At 45.9% G+C, this 23967-nt stretch overlaps 1 protein-coding gene and 1 long non-coding RNA gene across 3 annotated transcripts in view; one reads left to right on the forward strand and one right to left on the reverse strand.

Moving 5' to 3' along the window:
• LOC146862174 (uncharacterized) overlaps positions 1–5255 on the forward strand; it is a 66927-nt gene extending 61672 nt beyond the window's left edge. Inside the window, exon 4 of the long non-coding RNA XR_014978106.1 lies at positions 4571–5255. This is a non-coding gene — a long non-coding RNA (uncharacterized LOC146862174). The remainder of the gene's footprint in view (positions 1–4570) is intronic.
• MAML3 (mastermind like transcriptional coactivator 3) overlaps positions 1–23967 on the reverse strand; it is a 529880-nt gene that overhangs the window by 96475 nt on the left and 409438 nt on the right. The gene's annotated exons all lie outside the window — the stretch shown is intronic.

Here is a 23967-nt window from a genome sequence, read left to right on the forward strand (position 1 = left end):
ACATCTAAAGGGTCATGCGGGATGATGTTGTCTCCAGGTCCATTCAACCTGTCTACATTTAAGTTTGAATTTTGAGAGATTTGCACTGAACCAAGCAACCTGTAACCATTGTCTGGCAGAGGATGTCATTTCGAGAGAGATGACCAATTCTAAGGCTTCCGCGATCCAACTGTCGAACTTACCCGCTACCTTCAAAGGGTCGGCGTCAAAAACAGGAAGTTTTCTTTCTAAGACTTGAGTTGTAAGGACTCAACCCTGAGCAATGCCTACCTTGATTTCTGAGTTACCATAGGGCCTTTAGAAGGCTTACTAAGTCCGCAGTATTGTAATGTGAAAAAACCCCAAAAGTAGTCAGATCAGAGAATACGAGTACCTACTCAAGGACACAGATATCTAGGGGGAGCAAAAATGGGGTCAAGAGTGTGACCTGCTGTGTTAGAGAAAAACGTTACTAGTTTATAAAATATCGAAGGTGGAACATGCCTCAAGTAATGGACTCATCTCAGGTCGTGTGGGATTGTTGGCTCCGATGGTACATTCACCAAGAACAACAAAGGATACAAACGCTGCCAAGTCTACAGAAAAACATATTTCTGGCAGCAAAGTTTTCCCCGCTGGCCGACGTCCTACCTGCTGTCAACACTTCAGCCAGTCCAGCTCAAAACCGTGTAAGATTTCTAAAAAATAAATACATAGCAAGAAAGAACGACAATGAAGATAATCATCAAAGAAGTACGTGTTGTACTTCGACAAGACACAGCTGCTATATCCGAAAAGACAAAAAAAATAAAAAAATCAGGAAGACACGAGAGAGTAGTAAATAGAGTGAAAATGATTTCAAGGCTATTTCCATAGGACACCAGCGGGTGCTCTACAAAGCCTTGGTAAGAGAAACCCAAACAATATATCAGTTTGGGTATAGCAAGAGCGCACACTGGATGCGCGTTTGCTGGTCTTCCCCATTGGGGAGCAAGCCACCTATGATTGCTACGTTAGATGCAAGTGATCTGAGCTTTGACAATATGATCTCAAAAGAACCTTCTTCTCCATTTAATTAATGTGCTTCCTCGCTCATGAACTATATACACTTCTAAATTTGATATAACAATTCGGTGAAGCATGATAAGGAAACACAGATATGGGACCGTAAACGGTAGTTCTCTACACGCAGTCATTTATTACACTGAAGTCACCAAAAGTATGCACTACATATTCAGTAGGAAGCCTTATGGAGTCTGTTATGTTGCTTATACACAGAGTACTCAATCACCCTGAATACTCTTCCAGCCCCCACACTCACCCCACACATCCCAGGTCCGCGCAACTCTGGCAAATGTATATGGGAACATCTGCAACACGACGTTTGCAGATCTTTGATGCGCAAATATGCCCGGCACGGATCCAGCCAATGGTTAGTGAATTGGCTCCTTGAGGTACATGGATCATGCGGCTGATGATATCCATGTGTGCAGTTCAAAAAGCTTAGCCTTCAAATTACTTACTAGAATTATTATCAAAAGCCAATTGTACTCCATAAATGGAAATTTACAACAAAAGAAGACCCATAACACATTCAGAAGGAGCTCTTTGACATATCCTAAAGCCATTTCAGTCTGCAACAGCTTTTCCCATCCTAAGAGTTCTGCTTCACAATCAAATCCATTCCAAGGATTTTTTTTGTCACCCAGGGCAGGCTCCTCCAAGAGGCGGAGCACAGACTTGTCTGAAATCCTTTGATTAAGGTATGAGCTGAGTGGCCGCTGGGAAGACGTGGTGCCACGCTAAACAAGCATTTACAATACAATAGGTCTCGCAGTAACATTATTTTGAGTAAATAGCCTTGTGAATGACATTGTTTTTTATATTGTTTATGTTGTGTAAACATTTAATAAAATGATTGTAATGTAAAATGCAAAATAGTGTTAAAATTTGTAAATGGAAAAGTTATTAATTGCATTTATATGAGTGCGAGCTAAAGGCTTTATAAATGTTAATGGCTTGTGTCAATGTGAGTTTTGTTAAGCAAAATAAATATAATGTATTTGTAATGCTAATAGGATAAAGTTATGAGGCCCAGCCCACTTAACCCCTTCGACGCTCATGACGGAACGGTTCCGTCATGAGCGTCGGTTGAGCTGTGCTCATGACGGAACCGTTCCGTCATGACCACGCCCGCGCAAGCAACGGTCAGCACCGCGGGGGAATCCGCCCCGCGTGGAAGGGGTTAAAGCCCTGCCCCCACACATACAACTTCCCCACTGCATTGTCGTTTCCTATGCTGCTCCCAGATTTCAACAGCTGTGTACCTCCGTCACACAATTAACACTAGCACATATACGAGCATCGCTCTGCAGAGAGGCCAAGGATTAAATGTGCTTGTAGTCTTCACACCTGATTGCCCACTGAGAGAAACCACCGTGCCTTGAGCCTCAGCTTCAGATATTTCAATTGTGCCCGGTCGTGAATACTCGCCCACAGACTGAATTTGTCAAGACCATCCAAAGTTAATCACACTTTAACAGTGACTAGGTTACCAGTCCAGCTTACGCAGAGAACTGCGAGATCAATCAGGAAAGGTGCACATAGAGACAGGGACACACGCAGACCTCCACTTCACATAGAGACAGGGACACACGCAGACCTCCACTTCAGACAGACAGGGACACACACAGACCTGCACTTCACTTAGAGACAGGGACACACGCAAACCCAGGGACACACGCAAACCTCCACTTCAGACAGACAGGGACACACGCAGACCTCCACTTCAGACAGACAGGGACACACGCAGACCTGCACTTCACATAGAGACAGGGACACACGCAAACCCAGGGACACACGCAAACCTCCACTTCAGACAGACAGGGACACACGCAGACCTCCACTTCAGACAGACAGGGACACACGCAGACCTCCACTTCACAGGGACACACGCAGACCTCCACTTCAGACACACGCAGACCTCCACTTGACATAGAGACAGGGGCACACGCAGACCTCCACTTCACATAGAGACAGGGACACACGCAGACCTCCACTTCAGACAGACAGGGACACAAGCAGCCCTGAGTACTGAATATGGACACCAACAATATCGTGGCATACTCATATCACAGAGAGAATATCGAAGGGTAAGTGGATTTAGGGAAGTATAGATTTACTATTTCTAATTCCATAGCTACGTACCTTGAAGGCATATATACAGCGTTGATACATTTATGTAGAGTTAGATAAACAATATCTAGACTTACCTGTTTATATTTTCTTTTCATTATTCTGTCCTCATTATCCTGTCCTACTGATATTGTTGATTCGATATTCAGGGGGCACACCCGCAATAAAACCATACAGTTCTGTGTATGGAGCCTCGTGTTTGAGATGTTCATTCTACAATAAAAATGTTTAGTAAAGCCCTTTCCAACCTCTGTGAGTTAGGTTCAGCCTCTATAAAATACCAAAAATGTTTAAAAAGAATATACAGATCGTTAAAATCTGTCAACTTTTCTCAGGTCCATGCATGAGTAGGTCATCCAGTCTATGCTGTTTCCGTGTAATCTGTCACCTCTAATCTGGAATTGATGATGGGAGAAAAAGGACCACAAGAGCCAGAATGCAAAGCAAAAACCATAACTGAAAGAGCTATTCATTTTAGGAAATCGGTAAACCTTAAGACATCTGAAATGAGTCATAACAGACATGCTCAATCAGCTGCTGAAACAAGCAAGCTCTAAAGGCAGAATTACTTTTAAATTAAAATATTGATTAAATTAGAGAGGCAGGTAAACAGTTCAGGTAGTGATGGTTCAAGGGTGCAAAGTGCCCTAAAGCAAGCAAGAAAAATGGACACCCTGCCCCATTTGGGTTGTAAACGACAGTGTGGAGCACACAGACTATGTTTTTTTTTTGTAGCTTTCGACTTGCAGTTTTGTTTACACAAGCAGGACTACAAGTCCCAGAATGTAAAGAAAAACCTTGGACTGGAGCAGCTACTCATGCAAGGAGCTGGAAGCTATAAATGCAGGGATACAAGCAGTAACATAGGCAGTGGCAAATGACAAACTTTGATCTATGCCAAGCCTGTGCCGCATTGTGAATGAAGGCCCCCCCCCCCCCCCCGAGAAGGATGACTTGAGAGCCAGGGTACAGCCTGTTCCCCACCACCTTTTATGACCAGCCGCGCCTGGATAGTGCAGAACAGAAAAGTGAGCATGGGCAGTAGACACAGATGGTGCCAGTTTTGGCCACATCTCTTTAATGTTTTCAAGATGAAGAAAGGGAGGGGCTATTGCGGAAAGATTAAAATGGTGGGAAAGGTGGAGGGCGGGGTCACCATCATGATGGATGACATGGAGAGAAGATCCCCCACGAGGCTATGATTTTGCTTACATTTTTTTTTAAAAACCTATTTTTTATTTTATTAGAAGCTTCTTTCTAAATAATAACCCAACCAATATCCTAACTGGGATCAGATCACAAACCGTCATACTACACAATATAGTAGATTAGAACAGTGCGAGCACTATCTTGCGTGCAAATAATGATGTTTCTTTGTCCTTTATGTTTTTTTTAGCCCTACAGTGTGCTGCTGTGGGAAGCAGGGTGCTCTTGAAATGTGACACGGCCTGAGAAAGAACTCAAGAGTAGTTGGAAATGAGGGAAAGCTCCACGCCGGGGGTCCAGTGGAGCTTGGAGCCCCCCGGTGCATCTGTCTTCCAGAGGGGGGAGCCGGGCCCCCCACATGAAGAATGACCCGCGGCCCCGCCCTCTCGGCCTGATTCGCATCACCGGCAGATGTGCTGTGAACAACACAAGACATATTCACCCACTTTGATAACATTCTCACCCTGACGTCAGCAGCAAGGACTCCCTGGGCTGTGGTGCGAGCAAAGGAGGTGGCCCGTTTGACTCCTTTTGGGGCAGTAAAGTACAGCAATTATCAGGGATCAATGCCCCCTTGGAGCTTTGGTGCCCGGTGCCACAGCACCCGCTGCACCAATGACCCCCGTGTGCCATCTCATCATAAAGCACTTGCAAATTGTTCCCCAGGACGAGGCGCCGATGGGCGGTAATTTATAATACATCACAAGCTCCAGCTGCAACCCCCCCCAAAAAAAACAAGCGCTGGGAAAGCTGAAAAAAGATTGCTTTGGGAGGGAGCGCATAGAAGATACAAGCGCGGTGAAAGCAATTCGGGGGTAAAATAATTAAATAAAGAAGCACTCTGACAACTGGAAAAACAAGCAGCAGTGAGATGTAAAAAAAAAAAAAAAAAAAAAAAAACACGGCCACGAGTGGTGCGCTCGCCACAGCGAGCCATATGCTTTCAATTATCGCACCCGTGTCTGGGCACGATAATTGAAACCACATGGGCTTTGGTGCGCATAACAGACACCAATAGGCCATGGGCGGAGCAATGCGCCCGCCTTTGGCCTATTGCGTGCTCTGTTTAAAACCCTGGTCCAAAGGACTCTCACTGCGCGAGCAGTGCGGCGCACTGCATCGCTAGGCGTGAGACCTAAAAATTAGTTATCGAATAGCAGAATAAAATACCTGCAACTAGGAAAATCCTGGCATTTTAATTTGGGTCGGGTGAAGGATGTGAGACATAGAATATATCGCAGGAGCAAACAGGCGAGATATAGGGGCCTGGACAAATTTCGCAGTGGGAAAAGAAAGGAGGGTCTACTATTTGATCAGTTCCACCCTTGTGGAGAAAGAAAAAGACACTCGGGCAACAACTGTGCTCTTCCTATGAAAAGAACTGGAGAGCTTCTGAAACAGGCGTACCACCCTTACTACATGTGCGATGTACTCCCTGGAGATTTTTGTCAATGGGAGACAGCTGTTACGTGGGTTCTAAGAGGGAAAAGCAGCCCTGCTGTAGGGATAATTAGTTTTTTCATTAGCATGCTGATGGCGCCCTTCACCTTTCTTAGCAGCTACAGAGCACTTTACAAATCTTTAAGCACACAAATAAATTCAATAAGTTTCCTTCCAGAGCAGCGGCTGGGAAAGCCGACAAGACATTATTTGGCCACACTTTCCTAAGAATGATCATCTTTTGATATGTTTGCTTAGCATCTTTTGAATGCAACAAATCTCTTCTCAGTGGAGAGATCACTGGTCCCATCAAAGCTGGAAGCATTTAAAGCCACATAAGAAGGGCATTCTCTCTAAAGCTATCCTTTGTTAAACTGCTGCAGAAGACACGGCCACACCCTAATTATTTAGTCGGAAGTTAGCTCAAGGCTAAAGAGCATCACGCCCCAGCAAATAGGCCTAGTTGTTACCTTTTTGTGTGCACACATTCAATCATAGATGCCACTTCAGAAAAAAGCCAGCCACAAATGTATATTGTCCAAGGCATTAAGAACTAGATATATTTAGGTATGCCTATTTGCTTCATTCAGCCAGTCAGGGGCTAAGAACTTTGTCGGGGTGCAGTCTACACAACCAATACAACAGAAAGACAAATAAACCAGCTTTACACTAGGGCATATCAAGGGAAACAGATGCAAGCAGCAGAAAGCAAGCGTTAAAAATCATGGGAAGTGGGGACTGGTTTAGAGAATCAAAACTGGTAACTCCTTTAGAAAGAAGCTATGGAGGTTAAATATAAGGACTCCTGGCAAGTCCTTAGTGGATAGGCCGGTGGGATCCTGTTGCCAAAACAGTTATGACTTCGATGTAGCACGCTTACCTACTGTTGATGATTAACTGTTTTATTAAGGCTAGAATGTTGTTGCTATGACACCCGGAGACTACTGTGAAGCTTTTCAGGGAACTTCGGAGGACAGGTGGGATTTTCTGAAGCCACCAGTGACATCTATGACCCCTCCACCTTCGGTGGTCTAGAAGGTAACCACCATCATTTAGTTTTTTCCAGCATTCTATTTGAGGTCCCTCCATTTTTCAACCATGGTGACTCAAGAGTGTTAGAGCGTCAGAATGACCAGACTCTAGGGTAAACCAGGGTGTTTTCTGCATACTGATGGAATAGGCACGCTATGGCTTCTGTTTTCACCCTAGTGAATGAAGAAATATTCTGAAAAGCATAGCGAGCAAAACAATTCTGAGGATCATAAACTTCTACATAGATTCAGGAGATGAGTCAAGGATCAATGGATACCAGCTGCTGCTCAAATCTCTGAACGTATGCAAATGCACAACAAGGAAAGACACTGGGCCCTCACACTTGAGTGTTTCAGAAATAGAATCAATTGATCAAGGATTCTTAATGCAACAGACCATGCAAGGTATCAGATTCACTTCTCTATCTCGTCCTGCTCCACATACACAGGTGATGAATGGTCAAAGATTTCAATACTTGCAATTACTGGGTAACGCAGAGGATCATGAGTAAGGGAGTCAAATCATACACAGGTGTCAATGAGTGTGGCACTGAAGAGGATGTTGGAATATATATATAGTACAAGTCCTTCTAGGAGAAACAAAGGTCAGTCCAGTGAGGCAGTGGAGGGTAGGATCAGGTAGGAGTGCAACAACAGCCGGCTAGGACATTGTGTTAGGCTACAGAATAAGACTTGGAGGTAACTCTGGAGGCCTCCGTTGCTTACAATAATACACACTTTTAGGAAATTAAGGAAAGTGAATAGATGTAGTGGGGCTACAAATTGGGACTCCGCAAACCTTTCTCCGCCCAAATTATTGGAAGGAGGAGTTTCTTGTAGCCTACATTCAGTTTCCAAGGAACTTTTCTTTAACCTTTAGCTTTCTCGTAATCAATATCTTGTTGATGGTTTTGTGAGTCTAGGTAGTAAGCCATGACCGACTTCGGTGATACTCTATATGGCAACACAATGTTCTCCTTTGCTAAAGAGAGAAAAGAAGAAGCCTGTTTAAATTGCTTAGGGTGGCTTCTGGTGCCTGTGTAAGATTGGGCAGTAGTGGACAATCAAAGGAGCAAAGTTAACCTGGGCCAGAATGCTTGCTAGGAGATAGTCATCAATCCATTTAATCGGTGTGCATGTTCGGGGCAGACTTCTTTGGGATTGAAATGAAGGAGACCAGGTTTAAGCTGCTGGCACTTTTGTCGGGCGGCTAAACATGAAGTTGGGACTTTATAAAGGCACTCAAGTAAATATAGGCGAGTGGTTGTGAGAGTGATTTGTATTATATATCACTTAAAAAGTCATGACAAATAGGTGCCTCCAAGTTGAAGAGAATACTTCAGTTATCTACAGCGCTTCATGTTAGTTTTCAGCCTACTTCTGAGCAGGACACTTTAGTCAGATAAGGGAATGGAGACCAAGGGCATCCCTATGATGCCGGGCAGTCAGACCGCCGACTGCTACTGCAGCCCTTTAGGGCCGCATCACATGCACGTCCATGCACCATGTTGTGCATGGCACACGGTGCACAGAGGGGAGTGAGGGACTGTATGTGCACCCAGAGACACTTTTTCAGTGGTCCACGATGAACGGGGGCCCTGTTTGGGGCCTCCAATATCCCCCTCTTGACAACCTCTTCATGCTGGTGTTCCCGCCATAAAAAGGCTGTCGGAAAGGGATATTGTAATCCCAACGGCGGTGCCTACCTCAGCACCTTCACCATACTAGGACAATGCTCCAACCTCTGCCCCGTCAGGATCTCTGATCCTGGCGGAGGCGGCAGTCTTTCATCCGACAGCTGTGGGTCCAACCACCAGCATCGTAATGTGGCGGTTGGACCAAAGGGACGTCGGTGGTCGGACCACAAATGCCAGCCTGTCAGTAACCCGACCGCCCGACTTCAAAATCAGGCCCTAAGTGTGATAAAGGGATTTTCTGATGATCACAGACGTATGATCGAATGGAGAACCCAGGATTAACACTACATTTTTCAGTGTCCACAGTTGGTCGGTTGACTACAATATCATATCTCATATCCAAGTCCAAGCAGACGATGAAAACTGCGCCCAGGTGTACAGATCCCCTGACACTTCAATGCTGGAGTATTAGTCAATTAGGTTTTGACAATTGCATCATTAGGACAGTCAAGTGGAGATTCAGGCAGTAGAGGCTGTGTAGAAGGGCTGGCCACCAAAGAGAACCACATAGAAAGCTTCACTTTTCTAATTAATGCAACTCACTTCTCTATCCCCGGGTGGTCTTTTGATGTATGAGCTGGTTTCACAGGTGGCAAGATAGGCATAAAATAAGGAATCACTTCAGAAGTTCTAATTAGTTATGCATATTTATGGATTGAGATTTTGGAAAAACTAACAAGAACATCCGAAGATGTGACTTTATACTTGGAGAAGTGTGGCTCACTGGTTAGAGTAGGCAGACCTGGAAGCAGAGGTCAGCCCGGGACCAGGGTTCAATTCCCGGCTCGGTTGGGTCATGAGTCCATAAAAATTGTCCATGGACTCGATAATTCTCGCTCCAGGGCATACTCAATTCATGGGTTCACACTCTGCGACTCTGGGCAATAGCTTGCTTAATCTCCACAATGGCCCCTCGCGGCGGGATGCCTGGCTTTCACCTTGTGGATGCCCTGCTGGGTTATCTTACAGGGGAATACCAGGACGGGTTCCCTAAGCAAGCGCTTAGAGACCGGTTGGTGATTTGCGCTATATAAATATCTGTACATTTACATACTTACAAGATGGCAGATAAAGAGCGGAGGGTTCGGACAGTCCTGTGCCCAGCTACTTGTACTGCCATCTACAGGACTGTTTGAAGGTGTAAGGTGTCATGAGTTAATATTGAGAATTTTGTGAAGATGGTGCATTGGAGAAGTTTTCGGGGTTAATGGTCTTCCTGAGGAAGTCATTGTTGTGGGCGGGGGTGACCGGGTGTCAGTAAAGTTATCTTGTTAGTGGTAAAATCGATCTGGGGCAATTTTATTTCTGGGGTTGGGTGCACAAGAAATCAGGAAGTAGCCTGGAAGATGCGGACGAAAGAGAAAATGTTGAAAAATGGAGAAAGTGTGTGCCATTGGAGTCCCTTGATATGGGCTGCTGGCTAGGTTAATACGTTGTGGGCATGCTGCTAATGATTTCTTGATGGCGGTAGAGAGCTCTTAGTCCGCTCATGTCTATGGGACAGAAATTTGATAACCTAGAGACATTTGATGGTGAAGTGATGCAACCTACAAAAGCCTTCTCTATGCAACTCCTTCAAATGTGGTGTCAGGCAGCTATTAAATCAGACCGCCCCCCCCCTAAGGACAATATTGTCGCTGTCCATAGCATCCCTTCAAGGAACTTCAAATTGCAGCAGCGTTGTGTAGGGAGAAATGCCCAGAGCTGAATAACAGGATGTTAGAATTCCATGAACAGCAGATGCGGTGGCAATCTGGATTTGATTCCCCTTAAACAGGCTTGCAATAGACCTGCAGACCCAGCCACGCCCAGTAGTCAACCATCTGAAACAACAAACTCACTCCGAGAAACCAAACTGGGTCATACAGATATAGTTACTTGGCACCTCCCCGAGATGAAGAAAAGGAAACAACTTTGTGTCAGGAACGCAAGAAAGTTGTACAATCTTAATAGAAATCTCTCCAATTCAGAGATGTTGTACAGGGACATACATGGCTAAACAAACATGACCAGGGTGGAGGAACCTCTCCACCCAAGATCAAGCGAAGAGGCAAGAGAAGTGTAGGTAGAATGACAAATGGTGAGGAAAGCAAACCCCTTACTGGTCAATATCAATGCACTGTGTGGGACCGCTGGAAAGCTGAAGGGGTGGATGTGGTTGAGGGACTGCAAATATGAATGACTTTGATCTCCACTATCCTAAAGGGTAAATAGTTGGTTACCTTTGGCATATGGCTTAAGCTATGCCATCGGCAGCACAAAGTGTACGTCCCACACGAGGAAACGGGCAAATAAGAGAAAGTTGCTTTAACAAAATACATAGAAGTCCAGTTCCAGGAATTGGCAACATTGTGAATGCAATAAATACGGTTCCAGTGCCATGGAGGATTGGGAAGGTAAATCTCACTTACTCAATATCTATGTGGTAAAACTTCTTGCACTGGTACTGTTCAAGGGGATATTCATGGCGAAAGGTGAAGAAGTCAGCACAGTTCAATGAAGTCATCTTAGACCCATAAAAGAGCCCATGCAGACAAAAAAGAAAGACAAAAAAAAACATCTTCATCCGTACAAAATGAATGATGCATGGAGCCAAGAATTCTCAAGTTTGGAGTGCCACATGATTGCACACTACCCCTTTCTTTTTCAAAATGGGATTGCAGTCGCTGGCTGAGGTGACTGACAACCGTAACTTCAACTGCTAAAGGCATCCTGTGACACTCATCTGGTAGTCACTTGTGAGAGGGTGCGGTTGGATGGAAGCACGAGTATAATTCCCACTGCCTCTGTGTCATTTAGCCTCAGAAACTGTACAACACCTTGTGACAAAGTAGTCCTAGATGTATGCAAAGGTTTTGTGGTGGAACTTAACCATGCCCTTTCCATTCCTGTGGCCTGTGAGTATGTTACTGGCCAACTTTGTCTGAACAAGTTAAAAACCTAGGTCTGAGCATGGCTTAAAAACTCTCTCAGGAGGTAGTGGTGCAGACGTGCACCTTATGTCTTCCTCGCCCTATCTCGTTGCACAACTCAGAAGCTCGTTGTTTGGATCAATCATTCTATTTCAGCATTATCGAGGAAACGCTAGACAGGACAGCATAGACAAACCAAATATCATCTACTAATAACACAACATAATTTAGCAATCATCTTTAACCTGGAACTCTGTGATCACACATGTGTTCACACAGCCTCACAGTTTTTATTTTCTCCATCAAAGCAGAGTTGAATTTAAGTCTATGTTCCTTGTTCTCCGAGCAGTGCGGTAGTGGGGGCACAGTTACCCAACAACGAGAATGGTGAAGTATGTGCCACTCACACCACTCAACGGAAGTGGTTAAAATGACCCTCCCAAGAAGTAACCTATGTTCTACATGCAGAGGACATAGTCTATCGAATGCGCTTTCAGAGGAACTGCTGAGCAACACCAACAGCACAAGGTTTTGTTATAGATAACTCACCGTTTTCATACAGTTCCAATCGGTGGGCCTGAGCCATTAATAACAATTAAATTATAGAGGGAGGGTCCAAATGTTGGTAGCCAAGACATGCTGTAAAGATTCAGGAAATATGGGGCACAAAAAAATCACCATTATATTGCATGTTGCAAGCATAAAATAGAAGTGTTGAATTAAAAGAAAGTAAACGCTACGTCATTATTTCTCCATTCCTTCTCCCCTCGGTAGGGATAAATGTCTGCCTTGGTTCACCCACTCAAGAACGCCCATTAAAAGCTTTTCTTCTTTTTCAGTGAGCTGCTGAGAGACTTTCAGGAGCTGACATGCCTCCATTAGAAGGCATAGCTCACCGTACTGAGGTTCACAAAGACTCTGCCATTGTACTCCATACTGAAGATCATGTCGCGTGTCCTCCATGAATGGGCACTCGCACCGCCGTTGCTTGTGCCCTGGTCTTCCTTTGCAATACATTTTTAGCCTTGTGTAACAGCCAAGCTGTGACCGGTCGACAGTCGGGCACCAGGCCAACATATACCACTTTGTACATCAGTCAATACAGTAGTTGAGCACCAGCAACATAGGGCCGGAAAATGCTACGCTACAGCTATGAGCAACACACACATGCAACTCGAAGCTGCCACAAGACAGATTTTTGCCTATTTCTCTGCTCTCAATGAATGACAAATCCGTGACCACCACCATTCATGCGTCACCAGGATCTTATTGTTAAAATGTATATAATTGTGTACAAATAGGTGGAATGAGTCATAGGCGCGCACGGCTCATGATGCCCGACGATGAGCAATAACAGCAATCTTGAATTTGGTTAAAGAGACTGAAAAACAGCTACAGAACCACCAACAAACACATGGATTATTAATAAGCCATGAGTCACCAGGTGACTCAGCCATACAAAGGAAGAGGTGGGGGACTGTTGGTTGAAAGCGCTTGTTTGGCCGATTCATGCGATTTCTCAAACTTATTTCTCCCAGTGTGCGTCTGTGGCTAAAAGTCTTGAAAATGGAATCCTTTGGTTTCATTGTTGGTTGAATTAGTCTCTGTCACACTGGTCTTCTGTCATTCAAGTGTTTTATGGCAGGTCTTGGGCATTAGCTAGTTCACAGAGGTCACTTTCAGGAAAATGCACAAGAATAATGGGGACAGGCAAAGATGCTGGCTCTACAAAGATCACACCTAAAACCCACTCCCCCTTTACAAAACTCTCACTCCTGTGGGTACAAACTGAAAGATATTTAACACAAGTCCGTTTAGATTTTAATTTGTTTTTAAATATTTCTTCCAGCACTGTGTACAGTGGCTGTAGCATATAACCCTGTCCTCATGTAGAGTATCTTTAAAAGGCCAGGTGTCTCGGGTAGGAATCTTTGCAACAATTGGAGAGAGGACTGGGCGTGTCTTATTGCAAACACAAAGGAGTGTAGGGCATGTCTCCTGTATCAAGAGCAGGATGTGCCGAAAGTTCAACAGATACTTGGTCCTCATTGGCCAGTCAGGCAAGGGCGATGTGGTGTAGACCTGATGAGGTCATGTTTGTTGTGGCAGGGGTGACCGGGTGGCAGTAAAGTTTACTTGTTAGTAGGGAACTCAATCTGAGGCAATTTAATTCCTGAGAATAGGGCAGGGTTGAGGTTCACAAGGCAACAGGAAGTAGGCAGGAAAAGGTGGTCAAAAGAGAAAATGTTGAAAAATGGGGAAGAGTTAAGTGAGTGCCATAGGAGACCCCTTGGCACGGGCTGCTGGCTAGGTCTATATGTTGTGGACATGCTGCTAATGATTTCCGAAAATAATCAGTATGCTACAGACATAATTTTGTGACAATAACCGCAAAGGATAACTACATTCAAGTTCAATCTAAGTTGCTTGAAGGACAAGTTACTTACCTTCGGTAATGCCTTATCTGGTAGAGACATAATCTAGCTGCAGATTCCTTACTTTCGAATATCCCAGGCATCAGACTGGATCCGGAAACTTTTACGCAAGCAATACCTTTGCGTACCGTTATGTGGCATCGCTGGCTCCATGGGGCGTCGTCGGCATTGTCCGCACCGGAAGGGACTTCTGCATCACCTATCTAGGTGCCACGTCTGCGCGCTGACGTAAGTTACTTATTAAGACTTTCCACGCCAGGTTTCTGTGCCATTAATTGCACTGACAGTGGTGTGCGAAGAACAACTATGGCCCTGATAGGGAGCAGCCCTGACGCAAAAAACGTGTCTGCAGTGCGGGGAGAATGGATGGGTTGGTAAGGAATCTGCAGCTAGATTATGTCTCTACCACATAAAGTGTTACCGAAGGTAAGTAATTTGTCCATATGATAGAGACGTCTAGCATCAGATTCATTACCTTAGAATAGATAACCCAGCAATACCATACCTGGAGAAGAGCCCATGGACAAGTTTAGACCAGGAAGTCCTCCAGGACACAGGGGACAAAAAGGGCATCCTTGCGCACTTGACTGTCCAGGCAGCAGAGCTTAGTGAACATGTGCAGTGAGGTCCCACGTTGCTTTCTGACAAATGTCAAGGAATGGAACACCAAGTTGCAATGCCGTAGTTGCAGCCTTAGCTCTGGTGGAATGAGCTCTTAAGCCTTCAGGAGTCTGTTTCTTGGCCCCAGCGTAGCAAAGTTTGATGCAGAGGACGACCCACCAGGAGATGGTCCTCTTCTGCACTGCACGACCTTTCTTTGATCCAACGTACACCGCGAAGAGTTGGTCATCTACCCGGAAATCTTTAGTGCGGTCAAGATAGAACAACAACACTCTTTTTAGGTCCAGATGGTGGAGTCGCTCCTCCTCTTCAGGGGGGTGCAGAGGAGGATATAAAGTGAGCAAGGTGACTGATTGCCCCACGTGGAATGGCATTACCACTCTCAGTAAGGAAGAGGCCCTACTGTGAAGCACCAACTTATCAGGAAAGATGATCGGGTAAGGAGGCTTGGATGACAGGAGCCTGCAGTTTACTCTGGCAGAAGTTCTTGCCACTAAAAACGTTGTTTTGATGGAAAGCAGTTGGAGGGGGCAGTTGTGCAGAGGTTTGAACTGAGTGCACATCAGGAAGGTGAGAACCAAATTAAGGTCCCACTGAGGCATGATGAATGGGGCAGGAGGGAACATATGTACAAACCCCTTTGAAAATCTGTTTACAATAGGGGATTTAAATAAATAGGGTTGGGTCTGGCAGCATCAAGAAGGCAGACAAGGTCGAAAGGTACCCTTTATGAGTGCCCAGAGCAGAGCCCTGCTGGGCATGGGTCAAAATAAAGAGAAGGACTTGAGAAAGGGAAGCAGAAAAAGGATCAATAGACCTTTCTGTACAATATTTGAGACATTTCTGTCACCAGCAGGCATACATAGACTTGGTAGAGGGATGCCTTGCTGCCAAAATCACATTGCAGACTTCAGGAGGAAGATCGAATGCTGTCAACTGCTACCGCTCCATCTCCACGCAATAAGGCATAGAGTTAACAGGTTCGGGTGGATGACCCTCCCCTGCGGCTGTGACAAAAGATGCCCCCCGAAGGGGCAGCGTGATAGGAGGATCGGTGCTCAGTTTAAGAAGCTCGGGATCCAGACTCTCCGTGCCCAGTCCAGAGCCACAAGAATGTCTTGGGCCGGGTCACTCCTGATCTTCTTGAGCACTCTGGGCAGGAGGGGTAAGGGCGGAAAGGTGTGTAGCTGGCATTAGCTCCAGTCAATACAAAAAACGTCTCCGAGCTACGGCTGCTTTGGAAACTCCAATTCACAAAACTCTGCCATTGAGCGTTCTTGATGGAGGCGCACAGATCAGATCTGATCAAGGCTCTCATCACTGCTGAAAGAGACCTTGCACCATCTCCACATGGAGATGCCATTCGAGATCCACTAGGCATTGACGGCTGAATTTGTCTGCCCTAGCGCTCAGGGAACCTGTCAGATGTTAAACCACTAGGGATACGCCCTGCTTTTCCAGCCATGTCCAGAGCCTCAGGGCCTCCCGACCAAGGCTCCACAACCCCACCTTGCCCTGTTTGTTGCAGTACCACATGGCAGTGGTGTTGTCTGTGAACACCTAAACCAGCTTCCCTTGATGGAAGGGAGAAATGTTTTCAATGCCAAGTGAATCGCTTGGAGCCCCAGAAAGCTGATGTGGAGTCCAGATTCTGCTGGAGACCAGAGGCCTCTCCCAGATGGCCGCCCCAGCCCAGGAGTGACACATCTGTCACTTCCGTGTTATCTGGTTGGGGAAGGGAGAGGCGTCTTCCTCTGACCCAATCGCAGTTGGTCAGCCATCACTGCAGGTCCTGTGCAGTTCCCTCCGAGATCTGAACCATGTCAGAGAGATTCCCCTGATGAAGTCCTCATTGGAAAGTCAGGTCCCACTGCAGAGCCCGCAGATGGCATGTGTCACTAGCAGGATGCAGGAAGCCATGAACTCCAGCAACCTCAGAGTAAGACTCACTGAAATCCAGGATGGAGGCTGAAACATTTGTATCATTGCCTGAATATCCTGGACTGCTGCTCGAGAGGATAGGCCAGAAACTGCACTCTGTCTAGAACAGCTCAGATGAAAGGGAGCATCTGAGAAGGAGTCAGTTGTGATTTTGGCAAGTTGATAGTGAACCTCAGAGAAAGCAGGAGGTTTTCCGTAGTCTGGAGGTGGGAGACGACAGCCTGGGGCGAGCTCGTCTTTAACAGTCAGTCGTGGAGATAGGGGAAGACTGTCACCCCTGATCAGCGCAGATGAGCTGCAACCACTGCCATCACCTTTATGAACAACCAAGGGGCGCTGGTAAGGCCTAAGGGGAGCACCATGAACTGAAAATGCTCATGGCCTACCGTGAACCGCAGGTAACCCAGATGAGCAGGCAGGACGAGAATCTGAAAATAACCGTCCTGCACGTCCAATACTACCATCCAGTCTCCGGGGTCTAGGGCAGACAAGACCTGAACCAGAGTGCGCATCTTGAACTTTCCCCTTTTGAAGAAGTAGTTGAGGGCTCGCAGATCTAGGATAGGATGAAGGACCTTGTCCTTTTTCAGGACCAGAAAGTAGTGGGAATAGCAACCACAGCCTACTTCTGGTGCCGGAACACTCTCTATGGCTCTCTTGGCCAAGAGAGCCCAGACCTCCTCCTAAAGCAAGGTCAGCTGGTCCTCCATCATCAGGCCGTAAGTCGGAGGCATGGAGGGAGGGGTAGTCTCGAAAATCAGGGGGTAGCCCTTCCAGACTATCTGAAGAAGCCACTCGTCCGATGTGATGTTTTGCCAGTTGTAGAGGTGATGGCTGATCCTACCACCAACCAGCTGCCCATGATCCCGAAGGGCATGACTAGGAAGGTTTAGAGGCTGCAGGGAAAGGAGTTGCCTGATTAGACCCCGGGCCGCCTGATCCACGGGGGTCGAAAGGAGCCATGCCCACAGCCGCACAGAAGTTGCTGACCTTGCATGGTCTTGTGGCTGGGAGATGGCTGGTGCAGCTGAAAGATGAAAAGCAGATGGTGAAACGGGCAGGCACATGAGGCTCAAGGACTTGGCCATAGCCTGAAAGTCCTTAAAGTGCTCCAGGGCCATGTCTGCCTAGTCTCCGAAGAAACAGGTGCCATCAAAGAGCATGTCCGTAAGGGAAGTCTCAACATTCCCAGAAAAGTTAAAAGTCCTCAGCCAGGCGTGGCGTCCAACAACCACCACTGACTACATTGCTCTGCCCAGCGAGTCAGTGGTGCCAAGATCACAACAAATGGTGAACTTGGAGCGTTTCTCGCCCGTCTGATACCACTTGCGGGAGAAAGGCCCAAGCCTCCTCCGGAACCTATGGCAGCACCTGCCCAACTGTTTCCCGAAAAGAGTGGGTATAACGGCCTAATAGGCACACAGTGTTCACAGACCACAATGCAAGGCTGGCGGAAGAGAAAATCTTCTTGCCCCAATTATCCAGCTTCTTAGATTTTCTGTCCAGGGGAGCGTAATGGAAGGCACCTTGTGAGGTAGAGGCTTGGACCACCAGGCTCTCGGGAGTAGAGTGATTGGTGAGGAATTTCAGGTTGGCCGGTGCAGGGTGAAGGCGGTAGGCAATGAGCCGAGTCACAGGAGCCCCTGTGTTGGGCTTGGACCAGGTGTCCAGAAGGATATCAGTTAAGGCCTCGTTGAAAGGCAGGAGAAATTCCGAGGAGGAGACACCCGGCTGCAGGACCTCTGTCAAGATGTTCATCTTGACGTCCACCGAAGGGAGCTGAAGGTCCAAGACCTCGGTAGTCCTTCTTACCACCACAGTATATGAAGCTCCCTCTTCTGTAGCCACGGTAGGGGGAGAAAGCAGGCCAGACTCCAGTGAGGTATCCAGTCCACTGGTCTCACCCAATTCCTCATACCAGTCCATTTTGTGCTCAGGCTGGTATTGTAAAGAGTCCAGCAACCCCTCCTTATCCTACTCCATTCCTAGCCCCTCAAAATACGGCTGAGGAACCGACCTGGGGCCCAAGAGTGCAGTCGGTGCCGAATCGGTATGAAAAGGCGCTGATCATGCTCCGGGTCGTCGGAGATAAGGATGGGATTAGAAGTGCTGGGGGGGCGCTGGCGGCATCAGGAGTCTTGGCACAGGGCCCAGCACTGGGAAAGCCCGCTGTGGTATGACCGGCTCTGGTCCGGATTCACCACCAAGTCCATTGTGGGCCACTGAAGGCTTAGCTGCTAGCACAGAACCCGATGGAGCCCCTTCTGTGCCTCTAGGGCCCAAATGTGTGCCAGGTCACCCAAACATGAGGCACAATGCATAATAGAAATTTTTAAGCGGGGTGGGGCCACTCCAGTTCTTGGAAATGCAGGGAATTGCAGAGCCGACCCAGGCGCTAGTTCCGCAGAACGAGGCCTGGAGTGTCGTGGCTCTTCCATTTCGTCGGACGATGGTCAGGAAGAAGAGGAAGCACGCTTCGTCTTCTTGTGTTTCTCATGCCTCTTACCTGACTGACTCAAACTTTGAGCTAAGGGACGAGAACTTCGGACTCAAGAGTGCCGCCCAGACCTTCTCCTCCACCGATACTGGGAACTATACTTCTGGGGTGAGCAACGTGGAGTCGAACGCTGAGCCGCAAGCAGCTTTAGGGACCGCTTCTTCAAAGCTTTTGGAGCCATGTCTAGGCAGTCGGAGCAAAACATCGAACCGTGGTCGCGCTCCAGGCACCAGAGACAAATTAAGCATGGATCCCTCCCAGACATGGCACGGTGGCAGGCACTGGATGGTTTGAATCCAGACGTCGTCTTCAACATCAAGGGAATAACCTACACAGCAAAATCATTGACAAAACATCGAAAAAACTATCAAAAAGTGGCAGAGGTTAGCTCTGTTCAAGGATCTCCGCAAGCTGGCACGGAAAGAATAGAACTGACATCAGCTAGTAGAGGTGGCGCCTATTATATAGGTGATGCGGACGTCACTTCTGACGCCGACGACCAGCGTGCAAGGGTATTGCTTGAGCAAAAGTTTACGGGTCCAGTCTGACGCCTGGGATATACAAAGGTAAGGAATCTGCGGCTAGATGTCTCTATCAGATATAGAAAGTACAATGAACATTCTAATTACATTCCCCCTCGTATCATGACCAAAAGCAGGGTGGGAGCTCCAGGCAAATTCTTTGTGGCAGGTAATTAATTTGCCTTTCAGGAGGACACTGTACCTTGTGTTAAAATATAAGCACATGAATTGTTGAGTGGAAACAGAAACATATTATTTAGCAAGTGCTTCTGTTTATCCAGAAGCTAAATTAGGAAGTGAATTTGTTTGTCAACTGGATTAAGTCTTGTACGAACCCTGTAATGGCAATGTACACATTACCATCACCGTCACTCTGCAAGAAGCCTCTACATTTGCAGTTGCAATATAGGATCAGCCTATGTTCCTAAAATAATATCACTGTATACTTGAGCCTGCAATTACTCTATCCAATAAGGTCCACCCACAGATAAGCCCAATGCTGGTCAAATCACACCACAACAATAAATTGTTGTAGCATTCAGGAGAAGAGTTAACCTCTTCAGTGCCCATGACGAGATAGTCTCGTCATGGAGCACGGTTGCGCTGTGCCCATGACGAGACTATCTCGTCATGAACCCCACCCACTAGTGCAACGCCCGGCACAGGAGGGGGAAAGGGCGTGGCACTGAAGGGGTTAAGGTGTTAAGGGCCATGGTGGGGAATGACAATGTCTATGTTGTTAAGTAAAAGAGCCAGTGTATGAACACCTAACTCTAAATAAACTTGGCAGGTCAGAATTTTCGGAGATGACATGAGCTGATCTTTGAATTGTACAAAAATGTGACACTACAGCGTCTTTCAGTATCACAAATTATCACCCAATTGATGCACAGCCGAGTAGGCGCTGTTGGGTACTAAACATGCAGCCTGCAGATTAATTTTGCTTTTTCCTGATATTACAATGAAAACTGGCAGAAGAATCCCCATTGTGTTTTGCAAACTATCGATGGAGAGAAGGCGGAGAAAAGTTGGTAATGAGAATCAAGAAATTGAAGAAGGACTGCTGTACTTAAGAAGGGAATGAGAAGAAGTTGTTATTGGTCACGCCATCGCAAACTACAGACTACAATCCAAGGCTATATTGGATTGAACACTGAAATCAACAGGAGAGGAAGGGAACAATTCAGGAGCACTCCAACTCCCCTCGAATTAAATCAAACAATCAACAGAGGAGTGTGCCAAATTTGGGGAAAAAAGGGAAGAAGAGCAAGCATGTAAATAATCACAGTAAAAATCTACTGTGGAGAAAAACCCGCTAGGTTTTCAGAAAAGCCCTCACTCATCTACCTGGTTGGTGACATGCTTCATCATTGGGCCCCACCAGGAGTGGCCGAATGCCACCCTAGTGTGCTGCGATGCCAGTATACTGGGGAGCTGGTAAGAGGTGTTCAGTGAAGAGTGACTAGTGAAATAAAAAATGTCTAGATTGTGTCAAAAAATACTTTATTAATTTTGCCAATCAGACATGAATAAAATATATAAAGTGTGGGATAAAGAATTAAAATTAAAAGTTCAGTTTTATCCCTGAGGGGCGGTCAACATGTTTCTGCCTTTAGGAGTGTTAGTCAGGCTTTCATCAGGACCAAGAGTGTGATGGTGAAACCCGGCGGTATGGGCGCGCTTAGGCCCACCCTAACCAGGGGTTTTAAGTGTTAAAAATATTAAAAAACACTCAGTGTAGATTCCATCAAAAGTAGAGAGGAACCGAGTTTATTAGTCGGTACAAAAGTTCAGTGCACCATGGGTCACGGGAGGGGGGTGGTGGCTTTTCTAAAAACCTAGCGGGTTTTTCTCCACAGTAGATTTTTACTGTGATTATTTACATGCTTGCTCTTCTTCTTCCCTTTTTTTTCCTATATTGGATTGAAGCCAACACAGGGAGCATAGGTCTCTGATCTTGATAAAGATAATACACTGCAAGTCTCTGTGCTATTTGGGAGTCAGTGCAATAAGAGGAAGCTGTGTTCACAGGGCCGGCTCTAGGGCAGTGCAACTGGTGCCACTGCACCGGGTGCGGACTTCGAGGGGTCACATCCTGTTTGCAAGTGTATTATAGTTTTAAAAGCACCTGCTGCGGCGTTCCTGGCCTCCAGGAATTTTCATACAACAAAAAAAATGTAAAGATAACTCCGGTGATTAATGTTCTTCCTGGAGTGAGATCGGAGTTTTGTCTAGTGGAAGTTTTGACTCATAGTAAGGTAGCTCAGTGGGTTAATATGCCTGCTGCAAAGAGCATGTACCATGCAGATCACAAAGTGCATATAATGGAAATAGGTCAGTGCTTTTTTCCAGCGAGATACCTTTGTTACCTGCAGGTTATAACTTAAAATCCTAATATAGAACAGTGAGCCAATAACTGTCAAAGAGATGCATGCAAACTGCAAGTTATATATTAGAGTGTTATAATGTTACCCACAGTCTTTCGTTATCAGTTCAGTTCAATAACTTTATTCGGGTAAATTAATACCCATAAAAGTACAGCATATTAATAAAGAACATAAACAAAGAATTGACAATACACAATACACAAATATTTGCAAAAATATCACTAAAACAATTCATAGCAAGTTAAAAGGAACTTCGTTGGTGATAAAATAATTTGTTATAAATAAAAAAGTATGCCAGCTAACAATAGTGCAAGGTGATCCATCCGATAGGGACTCAGAGGTCGGGCATGGTATTACGTGCTCTAATTGCAGATCTTAAAAAAGTGCTAGTGCGAAAAATCAGTTCCTCATCTGCCAGAGAGACTGAGCAAATGTAGGCATTATCCAAGCTAATTGGCCATCTTTTTTAAAAAAAAATGGGTTTAATAACCACTTTGTATAATTAATATAGTATTTACAAAAAAATAAAAAGTGTAGGATTGATTGGCCGCTCACCCCATCACAAGGGCATGGTACAAGGTCAAGATTATGTTGATAGCCAAGAGGGAAACATAGTGCATATCTGATTGTTCCTGCTCTTAGGCGAAATAGTAGGCTCCTTTCCCAATGGCTCATGTGTAGGGTGAGATATAAGGGTAAGGAATGAAAGTCCTGTGCAATGGACATATATCTGAGAACAGAAGGTTTCTTAGATTCCAGGCCAGTCCTTTCTTCGTTGTATTAAGAATACAACGCATCTCTGAGCACCTTTTTTGGCACAGTGTCAGCTATAGTTGGTTTTACAAAAATGTTTCCTTTATTGACAATACATAGGCTTTGATATACTCCACTTAACCAGGGAATTTCCATCCATTTATCACACAAGAGACAGTCATTAATGATCTCTCTTGAGAGGGAGGCAGCCTGATTCTTCCATATCGACAGCCAAAAGAGGGCAGGGCGGGCACGAATGAAATCCGAAATAAAATTAAGATTCAGTTCTCTATGACAGATGTATTGTGGTGTAGAGATTGGGGTGCCCAATAATTTCCTGCAAAACCGGTTTTCTTCCTGCTGTCCTGTTGGATACCTGGACAGTTTGTGGTACCCCAGATCTCAGCCCCATAGGTCGCAACAGGAACACACTGTAATTTAAAAAAAATTATTATGGCAGATAAAGCGCCATGTGTCTTTGGGCGGGGGAGGCTAACAATTGAATTGGTGGCCTTTGAGAACTTGCTCCTGGAGTGAGCAAAATGCTCAGTCCAGGAGCCGTTCGCAGCAAAGACCAAACCAAGATATGGAAAGGTACATGTACTTGTCAATTTCTGATTGCCCACTGCAATAGAGCTTAGCTTGCGCTTCCCAGGGCCACAAGACATTAAAAATGATTTATTAAAATTAACACATAAATCCAGACTATCCATATACTCAACAAAGGAGCGTACTAGTCTCCATAGAGAGTTCGGAGTGCGGGATAAAAGAACTGCATCATCTGCGTATAATAGCACGGGGAGGCTTTTGCCATTGATCAAGGGAACATCATGGGTCGAGGTTTTGAGCGAGTTGTTCAGCCCATTAATATAGATAATAAAAAGGAGGGGGGCCAAGACACAACCCTGCCTGACCCCTCTTTCAACCTTAATCAACCCCGAGACCGCGCCATTCGTACCAGTCCGCACCTGCGCCTGGAGATCTTTATGAAGGTGGGCTAAAAAGTATACCAGGGGTTCATCTAAACCATAGGCCAATAAAATTGCCCAGAGTTTGGACCTGTTGACATGGACGAACGCTGAGGACAGGTCCATAAAGGCCATGTAGACCGGGGATTTCCGTGCAATGGTGTATTTCCCGATGACCAGGTTGAGATTGAGACATTGCTCAATGGTACCCACCTTGCTACGGAAACCCAACTGACAATGTTCTAAAATATTGTTGTCCTCTGCCCATAGTGAATTTTTATTGTACAGCACTCTTCCTAGTATTTTTAAGGTATTATCAATTAATGAGATCGGCCTGTAATTACAGGGTTGAGACCGATCTCCCTTTTTAAAAATTGGGACAAT

Source organism: Triturus cristatus, chromosome 2_2, assembly GCF_964204655.1.
Source record: "Triturus cristatus chromosome 2_2, aTriCri1.1, whole genome shotgun sequence".
NCBI lineage: Eukaryota > Metazoa > Chordata > Amphibia > Caudata > Salamandridae > Triturus > Triturus cristatus.